Below are 18569 nucleotides of genomic sequence, written 5' to 3' on the forward strand. Positions count from 1 at the left end.
AATCTAAAAAAAAAGAAAATGGCCAAAAGAACCTAGGGGCAGGACAGGAATAAAGATGCAGACCTACTAGAGAATGGACTTGAGGATATGGGGAGGGGGAAGGGTAAGCTGGGACAAAGTGAGAGAGTGGCATGGACATATATACACTACCAAACATAAAATAGATAGCTAGTGGGAAGTAGCCACATAGCACAGGGAGATCAGCTCAGTGCTTTGCGACCACCTAGAGGGGTGGGATAGGGAGGGTGGGAGGGAGGGAGATGCAAGACGGAAAAGATATGGGGACATATGTATATGTATACCTGATTCACTTTGTTATAAAGCAGAAACTGACACACCATTGTAAAGCAATTATACTCTAATAAAGATGTTAAAAGATAAAAAAAATTTTAAAAACAACAAAAGAAATAGAAAATTATATGTAAGTTAAATTAAAAAAATTTTTCTGTTGCAAAAAAAAAAAAAAAGGAACAAACTTGATATCTCAACAATTTGGATGAATGTCCAAAGAATAATGCTGAGAAAAAGCCAATCCCCAAAGATCATATCCTGTATGATTCCATTTAAATAACACTCTTGAAATGACAAAATTACAGAAATGGAAAAAAGATGTGTGGTTTCCAGGGGTTAAAGACTGGGGGTGGGGGCTTCCCTGGTGGCGCAGTGGTTGGGAGTCCGCCTGCCGATGCAGGGGACACAGGTTCGTGCCCCGGTCCGGGAGGATCCCACATGCCGTGGAGTGGCTGGGCCCGTGAGCCATGGCCGCTGGGCCTGCGCGTCCGGAGCCTGTGCTCCTCAACGGGAGAGGCCACAGCAGTGAGAGGCCTCCGTACCGCAAAAAAAAAAAAAAAAAAAAAAAAAGGACTGGGGGTGGGGTGTAGGGGATAGAGAAAGGTGGTTATTGTTCTAAAAAGGGATCTTTGTCGTGTTGAAATTATACTATATCTAGACCATAACGGTAGATACAGAAATCTACGCCTGTGATAAAATTGCAAAGAACTAAATATAATATATGCACACATAAGTGAGTGCAAGTAAACTGGGAAAATCTGAACAAGATCAGTGGGTTACATCAATGTCAATCTCCTAGTTGTGATCCTATAGTTTTGCAAGACAACATCACTGAGGGAAATTGGGTAAAGGGTACATGGGATCTTGCTGTCTCTCTTACAACTTCATGTGAATCTTTAATCATCTCAAAATCGTTTTTTAAAGGGAAAAATTAGAATTTTGTTTCTCAGTGGACTCGAGTATTAGGACTTTCTCTCTTGTGCCTCTACCATCACCATGAAAACATGCCAGGACGAGCCTGATGGAGGATGAGAGACATGTGATGCATAGTCAGTCACCTTAGCTGCCCGGCCAAGGCCATCCTAGATCTGCCGACAGCCAGCAGATCTGCCCCAGTCATGTGAGCAACCCAAGCAAATCAGCGAAGCCAAAAGGCAGCTGACCCCAGACACACATGCAACTAAGGTTTACTGTTGAATGCTACTGAAGTTTTTGTGGCTGTTTCTCATGCAGCATTATTATCCCAACAGATAACTAATACAATAACCAGATCTCAGAAAAGACACAATCAAGGTAACTCAGAAAGGTAGGCAGCCCAGCTATATCAAGGCTCCCACACGCAGCGACACAACTGCTCCCACCATTGTTTGTACTTGAGTCCTCTGGCTCAATTACAAAAGATTCAAATTCCCAGGGGAATGTCTACCTGCCTTCACTTGAATCCTGTGCTCATCTCTTTGCAGGAAACAGCAGAACACCTTGACTGCATGCAAGGAGAGTGTGTGGGACCCCAAAGGAAAAGTGGGGTACAGGAAAAAGAAGGGATTATGGATGCTAGCCAGGCAAAAATGACAGATGTCCCCTGCCAGGATAGATGGGCTGTATTTAGTTACACTAGGGTGATGATCAGCTTTTAAACATAGATTTAGAATTCACAGTTCTAATTTTTATCATTTTAGGGGAAAACAGCTTTGAGAAATTAGGCCACATTAAGACACAGTGTGACAGAATGGTTTAATAAATATTTGGACCCTGGAACCAGATTGTGTGGGTCTGAATTCAGCTCCTCTGCAAAATTACAACATCCTGACTTTGGACAATTAATTTGAAAAATGCCATATCCTCTACCCCGATATTAAAGATTTATCATTCTTATTACTACATTAAAAGTTCTGGAAATCTCATGCAGTCTCAGTTTACCAGCCACTACCCTTGTGACCTTGGCTATGTCACTTAACCTCTCTGTGTCTCAGTGTCTTCATCCATAAAATGGGTATAATAACAGCACCTATCTCCTGGGGTTGTTGTTGAGACTTAGAGAATGCATCTGTAAAGCATTTAGAATGGTGTCTGTTCTGGGACTTCCCTGGTAGCACAGTGGTTAAGAATCCACCTGCCAGGGCAGGGGACACGTGTTCAGTCCCTGGTCCGGGAAGATCCCACATGCCACGGAGCAGTTAAGCCCGTACACCACAACTACTGAGCCTGCGCTCTAGAGCCCGTGCGCCACAACTACTGAAGCCCGTCTGCCTAGAGCCCGTGCTCCGCAACAAGAGAAGCCACCGCAGTAAGAAGCCCACACACCACAACGAAGAGTAGCCCCTGCTCGCCGCAACTAGAGAAAGCCCGTGCGCAGCAATGAGGACCCAATGCAGCCAAAAATAAATAAATAAATAAATAAAATTTTTTAGAAAGGAGAATGGTGCCTATCCTAAATAACAGTGTTACCTGGAACATAAACTCTTTCATTCTTTGTTTGAATATGGAAGCCCCTTGCTTTATCACCCCTCCCGGTAAGAGACGATAATTTATAACATTTGATCTGTGAGCTTTAACAACAAGAAAGGCCATATGTCACATCTCATCCCTCTGCAATTGGGGGAAATAACTAAAGGGCCGTAAATCCGTAAATCTTTATTTTAACGGCTGCAGTGGCAGATCCTTTGATACCCAACATCCCATTTCACTATTGTAAATGTCTCATTCCTCTCAAGGTTTCAAAAGGGTGCTTTACAGCCATTCCTTCATTGATCACATGGCTTATTGACATGGCCCAGCTGAGCCAACTGAGGCTTTTCAGCAGCATGGAGCAGCTCTCCCTCCATTTGTGGGCGTTCTGATTAATAGTCGATTACCACAACAGCTGTGTGGCCAGCGCACATCAGGCCCCAGTGGAATCAGATTAAGGGGAGCCTCCTGATGTAGTGGATTAAAGAAGTAATTTTTCCTCTCTGGAGACTTGGGTTCAAACCTCACTGAAGCCACAAGAGAAAACAGGTTTTGTGGCCTCAGTCCATCCCACAATTTGTCAACATCCAGCAGGAGCAAAAATCCATCCTGAAAGCCATTAATCAAAGAAAGTGGAGTCATCAGAGCTTAGGATTGATGGGACGTGGGGAAGCTAAGAGGCTACAAGTGATACTCTCAGCCTAGTTAGAAAAGGGTTTGAGGACACAGGCTCAAAGGTGGATAAAGGTACAGACGATAACACTGTCTGTACTTCCACTTCCCCCTTCCTCCACCTCTGGCAACCACCCATCTACCTCGTATCTCTGGAGATTTGCCCATTCTGGACATTTCACATAAATGGAATCATACAATGTACAGCCTTTGTGTCTGGCTTCTTTCACTGAGCATAAAGTTGTTAAGATTTATCCACGTAATGGTACTACATTCCTTTTCATAGTTGAATAATATTCCCGCGTATGTATATACCATGTTTTGTTTTCCTGTTCATAACTGATGGACATTTGGGTTGTTTCCATGTTTGGGCTATGATGAATAATGCCACTACGAAAATTCATGTATGAGCTCTTCTGCGCACATACATTTCCAATTCCCTTGGGCATATACCTGGAGCGGAATTTCTGGGTCATATGGTAACTCTTTGTTTAATTTTTGAGGCAATGACAGGCTGTTTTCCAACGTGTCTGCACAATTTTACATTTCCACCAGCCAAGTAGGAGAGTTCCAATTTCTCCACATTCTCACCAACATTTATCATTATTTATATGTTTTACTGTAGCCATCCTAGGGGATGTGAAGCGGTAATGTATTGTGGTTTTGATTTGTTAAGCATTGATTTGTTAACCATTATTGGTCATTTATACCTCTACATTTCTACATTGTAGAAATGTCTAATCATATCTTTTGCCCATTTATTAACTGAGTCATCTTTATTGTTGAATTGTAAGAGTTCTTATATATTCTAGATACTAGTCTCTTATCACATACAGTGATATGCAAATATTATCTCCCAGTCTATGAATAGCCTTTTCACCTTCCTGATGGTGTCTTCTGAACCACAAATGCGTAGAGTATTGGTGAAGTTCAGTTTATTTCTCTCTGGTTGCCTGTGCTTTTGGTTGGAGACACTATGGCAAAGCCATAGAGAAGACAGGAAAAGTGGAGGATTTTGGATCACTCACAAATGTTATAAAGGCTGCTTATTTGCTTTTTTTTTTTAACATCTTTATTGGAGTAAAACTGCTTTACAATAGTGTGTTAGTTTCTGCTGTATAACAAAGTGAATCAGCTATAAATATACATATATCCCCATATCTCATCCCTCTTGCATCTCCCTCCCACCCTCCTTATCCCACCCCTCTGGGTGGACACAAAGCATCGAGCTGATCTCCCTGTGCTCTGTGGCTGCTTCCCACTAGCTATCTATTCTACATTTGGTAGTGTATATATGTCCAGGACACTCTCTCACTTCGTCCCAGCTTACCCTTCCCCCTCCCCATGTCCTCAAGTCCATTCTCTACATCTGCATCTTTATTCCTGTCCTGCCATTAGGTTCTTAAGAACCATTTCTTTTATTTTTAGATTCCATATATATGTTAGGATATATATATCCTATATGTCCATATATATGTTAGCATATGGTATTTGTTTTTCTCTTTCTGACTCACTTCACTCTGTATGACAGTCTTGAAGTCCATCCACATCACTACAAATAACTCAATTTCATTTCTTTTTATGGCTGAGTAATATTCCATTGTATATATGTGCCACATCTTCTTTATCCATTCATCTGGTGATGGACACTTAGGTTGCTTCCATGTCCTGACTATTGTAAATAGAGCTGCAATGAACATTTTGGTACATGACTCTTTTTGAATTATGATTTTCGCAGGGCATATGCCAAGTAGTGGGATTGCTGAATCATATGGTAGTTCTACTTTCAGTTTTTTAAGGAACCTCCATGCTGTTCTCCATAGTAGCTGTATCAATTTACATTCCCACCAACAGTGCAAAAGGGTTCCCTTTTCTCCACACCCTCTCCAGCATTTATTGTTTGTAGATATTTTGATGATGGCCATTCTGACCAGTGTGAGGTGATACCTCATTGTAGTTTTGATTTGCATTTCTCTAATGATTAGTGATGTTGAGCATCCTTTCAAGTGTTTGTTGGCAATCTGTATATCTTCTTTGAAGAAATGTCTATTTAGGTCTTCTGCCTATTTTTGGATTGCATTCTTTGTTTTTTTGATATTGAGCTGCATGAGTTGCTTGTATGTTTTGGAGATTAACCCTTTGTCAGTTGCTTCATTGGCAAATATTTTCTCCAATTCAGACAGTTGTCTTTTCATCTTGTTTATGGTTTTCTTTGCTGTGCAAAAGTTTTCAAGTTTCATTAGGTCCCATTTGTTTATTTTTGTTTTTATTTCCATTTCTCTAGGAGGTGGGTAAAAAAGGATCTTGCTGTGATTTATGTCATACAGTGTTCTGCCTATGTTTTCCTCCAGACTTTTATAGTGTCTGGCCTTACCTTTAGGTCTCTAATCCATTTTGAGTTCATTTTTGTGTACGGTATTTGGGAGTGTACTAATTTCATTGTTTTACATGTAGCTGTCCAGTTTTCCCTACACCGCTTATTGAAGAGGCTGTCTTTTCTCCATTGTATATTCTTGCCTCTTTTATCAAAGATAAGGTGACCATATGTGTGTGTGTTTATCTCTGGGCTTTCTATCCTGTTCCACTGATCTATATTTCTGTCTTTGTGCCAGTACCATACTGTCCTGATTACTGTAGCTTTGTAGTACAGTCTGAAGTCAGGGAGCCTGATTCCTCCAGCTCCATTTTTCTTTCTCAAGATGGCTTTGGCTATTTGGGGTCTTCTGTGTTTCCATACAAATTGTGAAATTTTTTGTTCTAGTTCTGTGAAAAATGCCAGTGGTAGTTTGATAGGGATTGCATTGAATCTGTAGATTGCTTTGGTAATATAGTCATTTTCACAATGTTGATTCTTCTAATCCAAAAACATAGTATATCTCTCCATCTGTTTGTATCATCTTTAACTTCTTTCATCAGTGTCTTATAGTTTTCTGCATACAGACCTTTTGTCTCCTTAGGTAGGTTTATTCCTAGATATTTTATTCTTTTTGTTGCAATAGTAAATGGGAGTGATTCCTGCCTTAATTTCTCTTTCAGATTTTTCATCATTAGTGTATAGGAATGCAAGAGACTTCTGTGCATTAATTTTGTATCTTGCAACTTTATCAACTTCATAGATTAGCTCCGTAATTTTCTGGTAGCATCTTTAGGATTCTCTATGTATAGTATCATGTCATCTGCAAACAGTGACAGCTTTACTTCTTCTTTTCCAATTTGGATTCCTTTTCTTCTTTTTCTTCTCTGATTGCTGGGGCTAAAACTTCCAAAACTATGTTGAATCGTAGTGGTGAGAGTGGGCAATCTTGTCTTCTTCCTAATCTTAGTGGAAATGGTTTCAGTTTTTCACCTTTGAGGATGATGTTGGCTGTGGGTTTGTCATATATGGTCTTTATTATGTTGAGGTAAGTTCCCTCTATGCCTATTTTCTGGAGGGTTTTTATCATAAATGGGTGTTGAATTTTGTCAAAAGCTTTCTCTGCATCTATTAAGATGATCATATGACTTTTCTCCTTCAGTTTGTTAATATGATGTATCACATTGACTTGCGTATATTGAAGAATGCTTGCCGTCTGGGATAATCCCCACTTGATCGTGATGTATGACCCTTTTAATGTGCTGCTGGATTCTGTTTGCTAGCACTTTGTTGAGGGTTTTTGCATCTATGTTCATCAGTGATATTGGCCTGTAGTTTTCTTTTTTTGTGGCATCTTTGCCTGGTTTTGGTATCAGGGTGATGGTGGCATCGTAGAATGGGTTTGGGAGTGTTCCTCCCTCTGCTATATTTTGGAAGAGTTTAAGAAGGATAGGTATTAGCTCTTCTCTAAATGTTTGATAGAATTCGCCTGTGAAGCCATTTGGTCCTAGGCTTTTCTTTGTTGAAAGACTTTTAATCACAGTTTCAATTTCAGGGCTTGTGATTGGTCTGTTTATATTTTCTATTTCTTCCTGGTTCAGTCAGAAGGCTTTGTTTTTCTAAGAATTTGTCCATTTCTTCCAGGTTGCCCATTTTATGGGCATAGAGTTGCTTGTAGTAATCTCTCATGATCCTTTGTATTTCTGCAGTGTCAGTTGTTACTTCTCCTTTTTCATTTCTAATTCTATTGAGTTGAGTCTTCTCCCTTTTTTTCTTGATGAGTCTGGCTAGTGGTTTATCAATTTTGTTTATCTTCTCAAAGAACCAGCTTTCAGTTTTATTGATCTTTGCTACTGTTTTCTTCATTTCTTTTTCATTTATTTCTGATCTGATCTTTATGATTCCTTTCCTTCTGCTAACTTTGGGGTTTTCTTTGTTCTTCTTTCTCTAATTGCTTTAGGTGTAAGGTTAGGTTGTTTATTTGAGATGTTTCTTGTTTCTTAAGGTAGGATTGTATTGCTATAAACTTCCCTCTTAGAACTGCTTTTGCTGCATCCCATAGGTTTGGGGTCATCATGTTTTTATTGTCATTTGTTTCTAGGTATTTTTTGATTTCCTCTTTGATTTCTTCAGTGATCTCTTGGTTATTTAGTAGTGTATTGTTTAGCCTCCATATGTTTGTATTTTTTACAGATTTTTTTCCTGTAATTGATATCTAGTCTCATAGCATTGTGGTCAGAAAAGAGACTTGATACGATTTCAATTTTCTTAAATTTACCAAGGTTTGATTTGTGACCCAAGATGTGATCTATCCCGGAAAATGTTCCATGAGCACTTGAGAAGAAAGTGTATTCTGTTGTTTTTAGATGGAATGTCCTATAAATATCAATTAAGTCCATCTTGTTTAATGTATCATTTAAAGCTTGTGTTTCCTTTTTTTATTTTCATTTTGGATGATCTGTCCATTGGTGAAAGTGGGCTGTTAAAGTCCCCTACTATGATTGTGTTACTGTCAATTTCTCCTCTTATGGGCTGTTAAAGTCCCCTACTATGATTGTGTTACTGTCAATTTCTCCTTTTATGGCTGTTAGGTGCTCCTATGTTGGGTGCATAAATATTTGTAATTGTTATATCTTCTTCTTGGATTGATCACTTGATCATTATGTAGTGCCCTTCTTTGTCTCTTGTAATAGTCTTTATTTTAAAGTCTGTTTTGTCTGATATGAGAATTGCTACCCCAGCTTTCTTTGATTTCCATTTGCATGGAATATCTTTTTACATCCCCTCACTTTCAGTCTGTATGTATCTCTAGGTCTGAAGTGGGTCTCTTGTAGATTTCATATATATGGGTCTTGTTTTTGTATCCACTCAGCCAGTCTGTGCCTTTTGGTTAGAGCATTTAATCCATTTACATTTAAAATACTTGTCGACATGTGTGTTCCTATTACCATTTTCTTAATTGTTTTGGGTTTGTTATTGTAGGTCTTTTCCTTCTCTTGTGTTTCCTGCCTACAGAAGTTCCTTAGGATTTGTTGTAAAGCTGGTTTTGTGGTGTTGAATTCTCTTAGCTTCTGCTTGTCTGTTAAAGCTTTTAATTTCTCCGTCAAATCTGAATGAGATCCTTGCTGGGTAGAGTAATCTTGGTTTCAGGTTTTTTACCTTCATCACTTTAAATATGTCCTGTACTCCCTTCTGGCTTGCAGAGTTCTGCTGAAAGATCAGCTGTTAACCTTATGGGGATTCCCTTGTATGTTATATTTTGCTTTTCCCTTGCTGCTTTAATATTTTTCTTTGTATTTTATTTTTGATAGTTTGAGTAATATGTGTCTTGGCATGTTTCTCCTTGGATTTATCCTGTATGGGACTCTCTGTGCTTCCTGGACTTGATTGACTATTTCCTTTCCCATATTAGGGAAGTTTTCAACTATAATCTCTTCAAATATTTTCTCAGTCCCTTTCTTTTTTTCTTCTTCTGGGACCCCTATAGTTCAAATGTTGGTGCGTTTAATGTTGCCCCAGAGGTCTCTGAGACTATTCTCAATTCTTTTCATTCTTTTTTCTGTATTCTGCTCTGTGGTAGTTATTTCCAACATTTTATCCTCCAGGTCACTTATCCATTCTTCTGCTTCAGTTATTCTGCTATTGATTCCTTCTAGGAATTTTAAATTTAATTTATTGTGTTTTTCATCATTTTTTTTTGTCTTTAGTTCTTCTAGTTCCTTGCTAAACAGTTTCTTGGTATTTCTCCATTCTATTTCCAAAATGGATTATCTTTACTATCATTATTCTGAATTCTTTTTCAGGTAGACTGCCTATTTCCTCTTCATTTGTTTAGTCTGGTGGGATTTTACCTTGTTCCTTCATCTGCTGTGTATTTCTCTGTCTTCTCATTTTGCATAACTTACTGCATTTGGGGTCTCCTTTTCACAGGCTGCAGGTTCGTAGTTCCCATTGTTTTTGGCATCTGCCCCCAGTGGGTAAGGTTGGTTCAGTGGGTTGTGTAGGCTTCCTGGTGCAGGGGACTGGTGCCTGTGTTCTGGTGGATGAGGCTGGATCTTCTCTTTCTGGTGGGCAGGTCCACATCTGGTGGTGTGTTTTGGGGTGTCTGTGGCCTTATTATGATTTTAGGCAGCCTCTCTGCTAATGGGTGGGGTTGTGTTCCTGCCTTGCTAGTTGTTTGGCATAGGGTGTCCAGCACTGTAGCTTGCTGGTCTTTGAGTGGAGCTGGGTCTTAGCATTGAGGTGGAGATCTCTGAGAGACCTTGCACTGTTTGATATTATGTGGGGCCGGGAGGTCTCTGGTGGACCAATGTCCTGAACTGAGCTCTCCCACCTCAGAGGCTCAGGCCTGACACCTGGCAGGAGCACCAAGACCCTGTCAGCCACATGGATGTTTGAGGGGCATGGTTCGTTATGGATGGGTCAAGGAGGTCCCTGCAGTCAGCCATGTCAGACTCTGAGCAGAGCCTAGACTTCCTGATGGACTGTGCTTATTTACTTTTATCAAAAGTCACAAACTCTCCAACCCAAGAGACCAACAGAGTGGGGGTGTGCATATCTTTTAGTTGGCTCACAGAGTGGTACTGTTTTTCATGGATTCAACATTTAAGAATCTGGATTCCCAGCAACTCTAAAAAGTATTTGAAGGGCTGGCCATACAAGGTCATTTTTTCCATGCCCTGCAGGAACGAAGCAGAGGCTGCTGCTTTAACTGGGCATGTGCTGTCCTGTTCATCATGCTCATCTGTCACTGCCTCCATGGGAACCCTCTACATATTTAAGGCTTACTCCTGGCTGTGTTAAAGACATCTCAAGTCACCATGAGCCCCATTTTACAGATGAGACCACCGAGGCTCAGAGAAGAAGTAAGTAGCCCCAAGTTGCATAGCTAGAATTTGGTTGAAACGTGATTTAAGCCCAGGTCTTCTTTCATTTCAATCGCACATTCTTGACCACCATAGCCCTTCTGCTTGTGTGTCAACCACTCATAGTCTGCTACTCATCCCTTCCACCCTCAACAACAGCAGATAGTCAATACAGTCACAAATATACACTGAGCACAATTCTAGGTCCTGAGGATGCATCAGAAAACAAAACCAGTCCCTCCTCTTGTGGAGATGACCTTCTAGTGGGAGGTAGGGAGGGATATAAAGACAGGTGAAAACCTACAAGATATATAACAATATGATGAAAACAAAACCTTGGCGAGGGGACAGAGAGGAATGGAGTGATACTTTGGATAAGCGGGTTAGGGAGTAAAATAAACAGAGGGGTAAAAGACAAACTCAGTGCCATAGAAACTAGAACGTGATGCTCAGGAGTCAGTGAAAGAAGCTCCAGCGCTCAAGTCACAGTAGGAGGCTGGACGGAGCTGAATCGTGAATGTAAAACGTGCTAGAATCATCAGTGATTGTCTATCACGTTCACACACTTTCCCAAGTGAAACCTTCCACCCTCAGCCACTGGAGCCAAGGCAGCCACACTGTATCCCCTACCACCTGCACCACATGCCCACCTTCTTGGACAAAGCTGACTGGATGAAGAAGGGGTGCAAGATCTAAGGGCAGCCAATCAACTCAAGAGCTGTGCAGTGACCAGTGATGTGGCCTAGCTCATAAGACTGAGCAGAGCTAATCAGATTCTTCTGTGCACATATTTGGTCTGAGAAACAGAAACAGCAGCAGTGAGCTGTGAAAGCTGCGCGAAAGAATGACAAGCCAAGGCCATTTATAAGTTGAGGTTACAAAGGGGAGAAACTGAGTAAGCACAGGGAGCTGCTCCAATGGGCATATAAAGGATGGGTGGACTAGACCTGTGCTCAGCACCTCTTGTGCCGTATTCCAGGCATGCCTTCCTCTTGAACGTACTACACCTCCCAGAGCACCTTGCAGCTGGGGCTTGTCATATAAACTAGGTTCCACCAGTCAGACCCCTGTGAGAAATGACACAGAGGTTTCTGCTACATAGCAAGCAAGCATGATAGTGAAGATGGGATTGAATTCTTCCACAGCCAGTCCCAGCGGGCTGAAGTCATGTGGGCGTCTGCTTTTCCTGGCTCAGTGTGGCTCTGGAGCCAACACATAGGGCAGCACCTTCAGGATCTCCAGAGAGCAGCTGCCATGCATGGTGGTGTTTCCAGAGACAACAGTTCCAGCAACAGCATCCCCAATCACCTCTTCCCTGACTGTGGAGGAGGCAGCAGCTCCTCTGGTGGCTGAGTTCTGCAGTGTTCCTCAACATTCTTGATGCCTGCTCCTTCACCCATACTCCAGAGACTGTTACCTAGTCCCCTTTATTAAATCCCTGTCTGCTTAAGATACCTGGATTGATCTCTGTTTTCTGCCACAGTTATGGGCTAAGTTGTGCTCCCACTCCCTCCCCCCGCCAAAAACTCATATGTTGAAGTCTTAACCCCCAGTACCTTAGAATGTGACTATATTTGAAGATGGAGGTCTTTAAAGAGGTACCTACGTTAAAATGAGGCCATTAGGGTGGGCCCTAATCCAATATGACTGGTGTCCTTATACGAAGAGGAGGCTAGAACACGGATACACACAGAGGAAAGACCATAAAAAGACACAGGGAGAAGATGGCCATCTATGAGCCAAGGAGAGAGGCCTTGCTCTCTGCCAACACCTTGAGCTTGGACTTCCAGCCTTCAGAACTATGAGAAATAAATTTCTGTTTAAGCCACCCCACCTGTGGTAATTTGTTACAGCGGCCTTGGCAAACTAAGAAGGTCACCAAACCCTGACTTATATAGAAAAGGAACAGAGCAAAGACACAAATGGGCAAAGATTCCATGAGCAAGCCCCTGGCACCTACAAGCAAGATGGAGAGTAACCCCTTAAAAAAGGGTTCCTCCAACAAGCTGCATACTCCTGGGAAAGTTCCTCACCCTCTTTGGGCCTCAGTTTCTTCATCTGTTAAATGGGGGTAATTGCAGTTGTGAGGATTAAATTACATAATCCATGTAAAGTGCTGGGCACTGTGCCTTTATCGTTACAATAAATCCTCTCTTTGTGGTCAATTGAATTTGTTGCTTATAGCCTACACACTCCCAATAAAACTCATGGAGCCAATGCAGGGGACACAGATTCGATCCCTGATCCGGGGAGATCCCATTTGCCGCAGAGCAACTAAGTCCGTACGCCACAAGTACTGAGCCTGCGCTCTAGAGCCCACAAGCCACAACTACTGAGCCCGCACGGCACAACTACTGAAGCCCACGTGGCTAGAGCCTGTGCTCCCCAACAAGAGAAGCCACCGCAATGAGAAGCCCACACACCACAACGAAGAGTAGCCCCCGCTTGCCACAACTAGAGAAAGACTGTGTGCAGCAACGAAGACCTAATGCAGCCAAAAAATGAATACTTAATTAATTTAAAAAACTCATGGAGGATATCTTGGTAGGTAGACCCTTATGGAGAACATAACCCAAGAAGAGACAAAACCTCCGAGGTCTGAGTCCTATCCCTCCTCACTCAGGCCCCTTCTGGAAGGGGCAGTGTCTCCACTCTTTCCTGCCCTGGGCTGGTGCATGTGTGGCCTCCAGCAGTGGACAGAAGCAGCAGGCAGGGGCAGTGGGTTCAGGACCAAGTCCCTGGTCAGCACCACCTCAACAATTATGTTCCATCAAGGAGTCATATTAAAAAAACAACAAGGGCTTCCCTGGTGGCGCAGTGGTTGGGAGTCCGCCTGCCGATGCAGGGGACACGGGTTCGTGCCCCGGTCCGGGAGGATCCCGCGTGCCGCGGAGCGGCTGGGCCCGTGAGCAATGGCCGCTGGGCCTGCGCGTCTGAAGCCTGTGCTCCGCAGCGGGAGAGGCCACAGCAGTGAGAGGCCCGCGTACCGCAAAAAAAAAAAAAACAACAAGACAGAGCCTGGCACCTTAGCCGTTCTTAGCACTCTCTTAGTTACAAATGATAGAAAACTTGATGCAAACAGCTCAGGCAAAAGGGTGGATTTTTTTGGCTCACGTTCCCAAACCAGGGTGCCTGGGAATGGATAGTGCGATGGGCCCACCTGGGTCAGGACCCACTCTTCAACCAAGGACTCCGGTCAGAGAGACACGGTTCTGTCCTTCGGATCCAATGGCTGCCGAGGGACGGGAGGAGGAAAGCATCATGACCCGGCCACTGTGAGCTCTGCAGCCCCACCCAGATGCAAATTAGCCTATTTTCTAAGAAACAATAAAAACAAGATGATGGTAAAGAAGAAAATAATGCTCTTACATTATTGAAATCTAAATCATCAATCTAGCACTTACATTGTTTCAAAGAGCATGCCATTCACTTTTTAATGTCTCTTGTGGTCTTGTGGGGCCGTTATGTTTTTCTTTACTTTACAAATGAGGAAATTAAGTCAAAGATAAATTAGTTAACTTATCTAAAGTTCCCAAATTAACAAGCGGCTTTTCCTCTACTCTGGATAACCCCAAAGTCCTTCCTTGTCTCACTATACTCCATACTGCGTTTTCTGTTGTTGTTTTCCTTCCGGGATGACAAAGGTTTGGAAACAGCAGGAGAACCCATCAAGGGCAATGCTAAGTCCCACCACCCTGACACCCTGCCCCTCACAAGACAAGGTCCCTACAGATTTGGGTTACCAAACAGATCTCACCTTGCTGGCTAACTCTGACTGACAAAGACTGCTCTCAAACAATACAGAGAGACTTTTGAAGCTGCCTTGAGTTCAAAGGGAGAAAGATGCTGTCATCAATTCGCAATGTCTGCGTGGGCAAAGGACATAAAACTTACCATAAGAGTGCTATGTGCTTGGTAACTTTACCCCACAATTCCTGGGCAAAGGAGCATCGACCCTGATTCTTTAGACTTCCAGCCTACTTTTTATTTTCCATCTCTATCCAACTTGCCTTTCAAAACACTTTGGAGGGGCTTCCCTGGTGGCGCAGTAGTTGAGAGTCCGCCTGCCGATGCAGGGGACACGGGTTCGTGCCCCGGTCCGGGAAGATCCCACATGCCGCGGAGCAGCTGGGCCCGTGAGCAATGGCTGCTGGGCCTGCGCGTCCGGAGCCTGTGCTCCGCAACGGGAGAGGCCACACCAGTGAGAGGCCCGCGTACCGCAAGAAATAAAAACAAACAAAAAAAAACACTTTGGAATAACACAGCATTCTTTCCTAGCATCGTTCTTCCTACAGCCCCCAAGTTCCTGGGACGTTGCCTTGGTTGAAACATTATTTATTAACATCCCGTTACTATGCATTGGTCTTTGGTATCTGGATCCTGTGGCCCCTCTGTTTCTCTTTTCCAAGCAAGGGTCTGACCCAGCACCTGCATAGCTCAAAGCATGACTCTGCAGCCTACCGTCTCTTTCTTATTTATCAAGCCTTTCTAGGCAGAACCGGACCTTCACCACCTTCAGCAGTGTAACTTTCTCATAATCCATGCAATATATATAACAATACAAAAGCAATTCGTACGTGAAGAGATTCCATCACCTCTGAATTCACACGCAGGTATACAGATCCTACATGTACGTGTAAACGTGCCCACGCACAAACTTCAGCCTCATTTCTCTCTTCCTTAACCCTACAGAGAAAAGCTATAAACTCCACCTGTCTATATGTGTGTATGTGTAGAGACTGAGAGAGTTTCCAAATTTATACATTCTGCTCCTGTCCATCAGGGAGGAACAGACGAAAAAACACTGGAATGGGACACCATGCGGCCACAGACATTAAACAAATACAGCAATGAAGCAGTGCATAAGTAAGTCCCAATATGGAAAAATCTCCATGACAGATTATTAAGCAAGCAAAGCAGATCAGCGTGTGGCAAAACTGTCAAGATGTCACGAGGCATTCAGAGATATAGGGCAGTCACAAATACAAATAACCACCAACGGTGAACGAAGTAAAGACATATGAACGGCGCCTTTCCGTTAAGACAATCAGGTTCGTTCTTACATCAAAAATAAATTTGGAAGGATATCCACCAAACCATGCTAAGTCTTTATCCTTGGGAAAGGGGATCCTGAGAGACATTTATTTTTGAGATTACTTCTATAATGATTGAATTTTAACTAGCAGGGTGTATTAAGGTTTTTTAAATCTACTTCATAACGTTTGAACTGTCATTTAGGTTTAAGAGTTCCACGGAGGACTTCTCTTAGAAAGGAAGGGAGAAAGGAGGAAAAAGAGGGTGAGGGGGATTGAGAGAAGGAGAAACTCAGCTCCCCCTTTAATGCAGGATCCGAACCACTCGAATCTCTAGAAGATTATTCTCAACTATTGCATAAACAGGAAAAGTCAAAGGCTAACTTTTTATAGTTGGCAATGAAGCACAGCAACGCCCCAGAATGCAAACAGCCCTGAAACTAGACGCAGCCTCTCTCTCTAAAAGCCTGGGGTATTGTGTTCCTGGATCAGCTTCTCTCGTCTTCGCCAAGTTCACCTACAGGCTGTCACAATCCACTCTCAGGCACCAGGGTTCGGGCACACCCTAAGCAGAGCACAGACTTCTTCAGCACTTCAACTCCCGAGAGAACCACAGGGAATTCTCTCCCAACGACCCTGGCACTTCAACTGCTCAGTCTTGAATGCGGCTATGTGGCCCCAAGATTACGGCTCACATGGAAATGCACTTCTTGACATCTTTTTTCTCCAAACTCTTTCTCCCTTAATTGTTCTGGATGCCAACGGATGCCATCAGCCCCTTGATGACAACCGGGTGTCACCGTGAACTGCTACAGGAGACTTCCTCCAGCCACATCCTAGAGGCCGTTTGCAGCACATCCAGACAGGACAGGAATCTGTGATTCCATGCGGACAGTTCATTCCCTTCACCAAGTAACTCTGCGCTCCTTTCATGCAGGTTCCCGCTGTGTTATTGCTGTGACATGCTCCCATCCTTCCGGTGCAAGGTGGCCTTTTGTGGTTTTCTTCAAAACCTTGGTTTGCTACAATTTATGCCTCGATTAAAAGTGTGCTGTCGGGTGAAACGTGCCATTCAGGGGAGGGTTCTTTGTTGATCAGTAAAACAAATCAGGTCAAATTTTAATTTTTATTATTATTATTATTTTTTTTTGCGGTACGTGGGCCTCTCACTGTTGTGGCCCCTCCCGTTGCGGAACACAGGCTCCGGACGCGCAGGCTCAGCGGCCATGGCTCACGGGCCCAGCCGCTCCACGGCATGTGGGATCTTCCCGGACCGGGGCACAAACCCGTGTCCCCTGCATCGGCAGGCGGACTCTCAACCACTGCGCCACCAGGGAAGCCGCAAATGTTTTTCATAAAGACTTTTTTGCACATCTGCAATTCTGAAACGGCTTAGATTTGGCTTCTCAAGTGGTTTTGTTTCATAAAGAAGGGAAGCAAGAGGAAATTTACTTTTTTCTTCGACAAGGGCTAGGAGTGGCAAGAGACATTATTTTTCTCTGAATTAATATGATCACTCTCAGGACTTCCCTGGTGGTCCAGGAGATTAAGACTGCACTTCCACTGCAGGGGATGCGGGTTCGATCCCTGGTTGGAGAACAAAGATCCCAGATGCCGCACGACGCGGCCAAAATATATATACATATATATATATATATATATATATACACACACACACACACACACGTATGTGTATATATATATATCTCATTGCTCTGTAATAACATCATGAAAATAATTATATTTAAATTGTGACAAGTTTGGTGCCAGTTTCTTTTGCTTGAACTTAAAAGTAGCAGCTACCTGTCTGAGAGAGGCCATCTGACCCATCCTGTTTGGGGGGAAAGCTTTTCTTTGGGGCCATCCATCCAACATGCCATAAAATTTCGATCCTTCCTGGACGAGGGGCCCTCAAACTCAGGGTTGATTCCGTTTACGCTCCACCACTCCACCTGTGCCTAAACGTGTACAGGCAAGCTCTGTATCCATCTCATCACCTCTCTCTGTGAGGGCAGGGGCTTACCTGTCTCCATTCACTGCTGCTCTGCTAGCACAGGGCCTGGCATTGTAAATTCATGTTGCTTTCATGAACTGGCCCCGTGTTATTTTAAGTATGTTCCCTCTTTGCTCTTGATTGGCATTCCCTTGGGTGGTGGCTCTCACTAGCCTTGAAGAACTAAAGGCAACAGACTCTGTCTTACTCATCATTTTATTCCTAGAAACCAGCACAGAGGCCCTTAACATTTTTTAAATTTGTTGAGCCACCAACTATATGCCAAGTATGGTGGAAGATACAAAGAAAAATAAGATAGGATTAATGCCTGCGATAACCCTACCATTTGCTGACAATAAGATAAAAATAACTGACATTTGAATATTTAATATGGAACCCTGTGAATGCCTTACAGGTGTTGCATTATTTCACTCTCCCAACAAGCCTTCAGGTAGTGTTTTGGGGTTTTTTGCTTGTTTTTTTTTTTAATAAATTTATTGATTTATTTTTGGCTGTGTTGGGTCTTCATTCCTGCGTGCAGGCTTTCTCTAGTTGCGGCGAGTGGGGGCTACTCTTTGTTGTGGTGCACAGGCTTCTCATTGCAGTGATTTCACTCGTTGCAGAGCACGGGCTCTAGGCACGTGAGCTTCAGTAGTTGCGGCACGTGGGCTCAGTTGTTGTGGCTCACGGGTTCTAAAGCGCGGGCTCAGTAGTTGTGGCACACGGGCTTAGTTGCTCCAGGGCATGTGGGATCTTCCCGGACCAGGGCTTGAACCCGTGTCCCCTGCATTGGCAGGCGGATTCCTAACCACTGTGCCACCAGGGAAGTCCCTCAGGTAGGGTTTTTATTCCCATCTTACAAACAAAGCACTGAGGCTCTGAGAAGGTAAGGAATTCACTCTGGTTATAACTTC

This window comes from Phocoena sinus, chromosome 11 (assembly GCF_008692025.1).
Source record: "Phocoena sinus isolate mPhoSin1 chromosome 11, mPhoSin1.pri, whole genome shotgun sequence".
NCBI lineage: Eukaryota > Metazoa > Chordata > Mammalia > Artiodactyla > Phocoenidae > Phocoena > Phocoena sinus.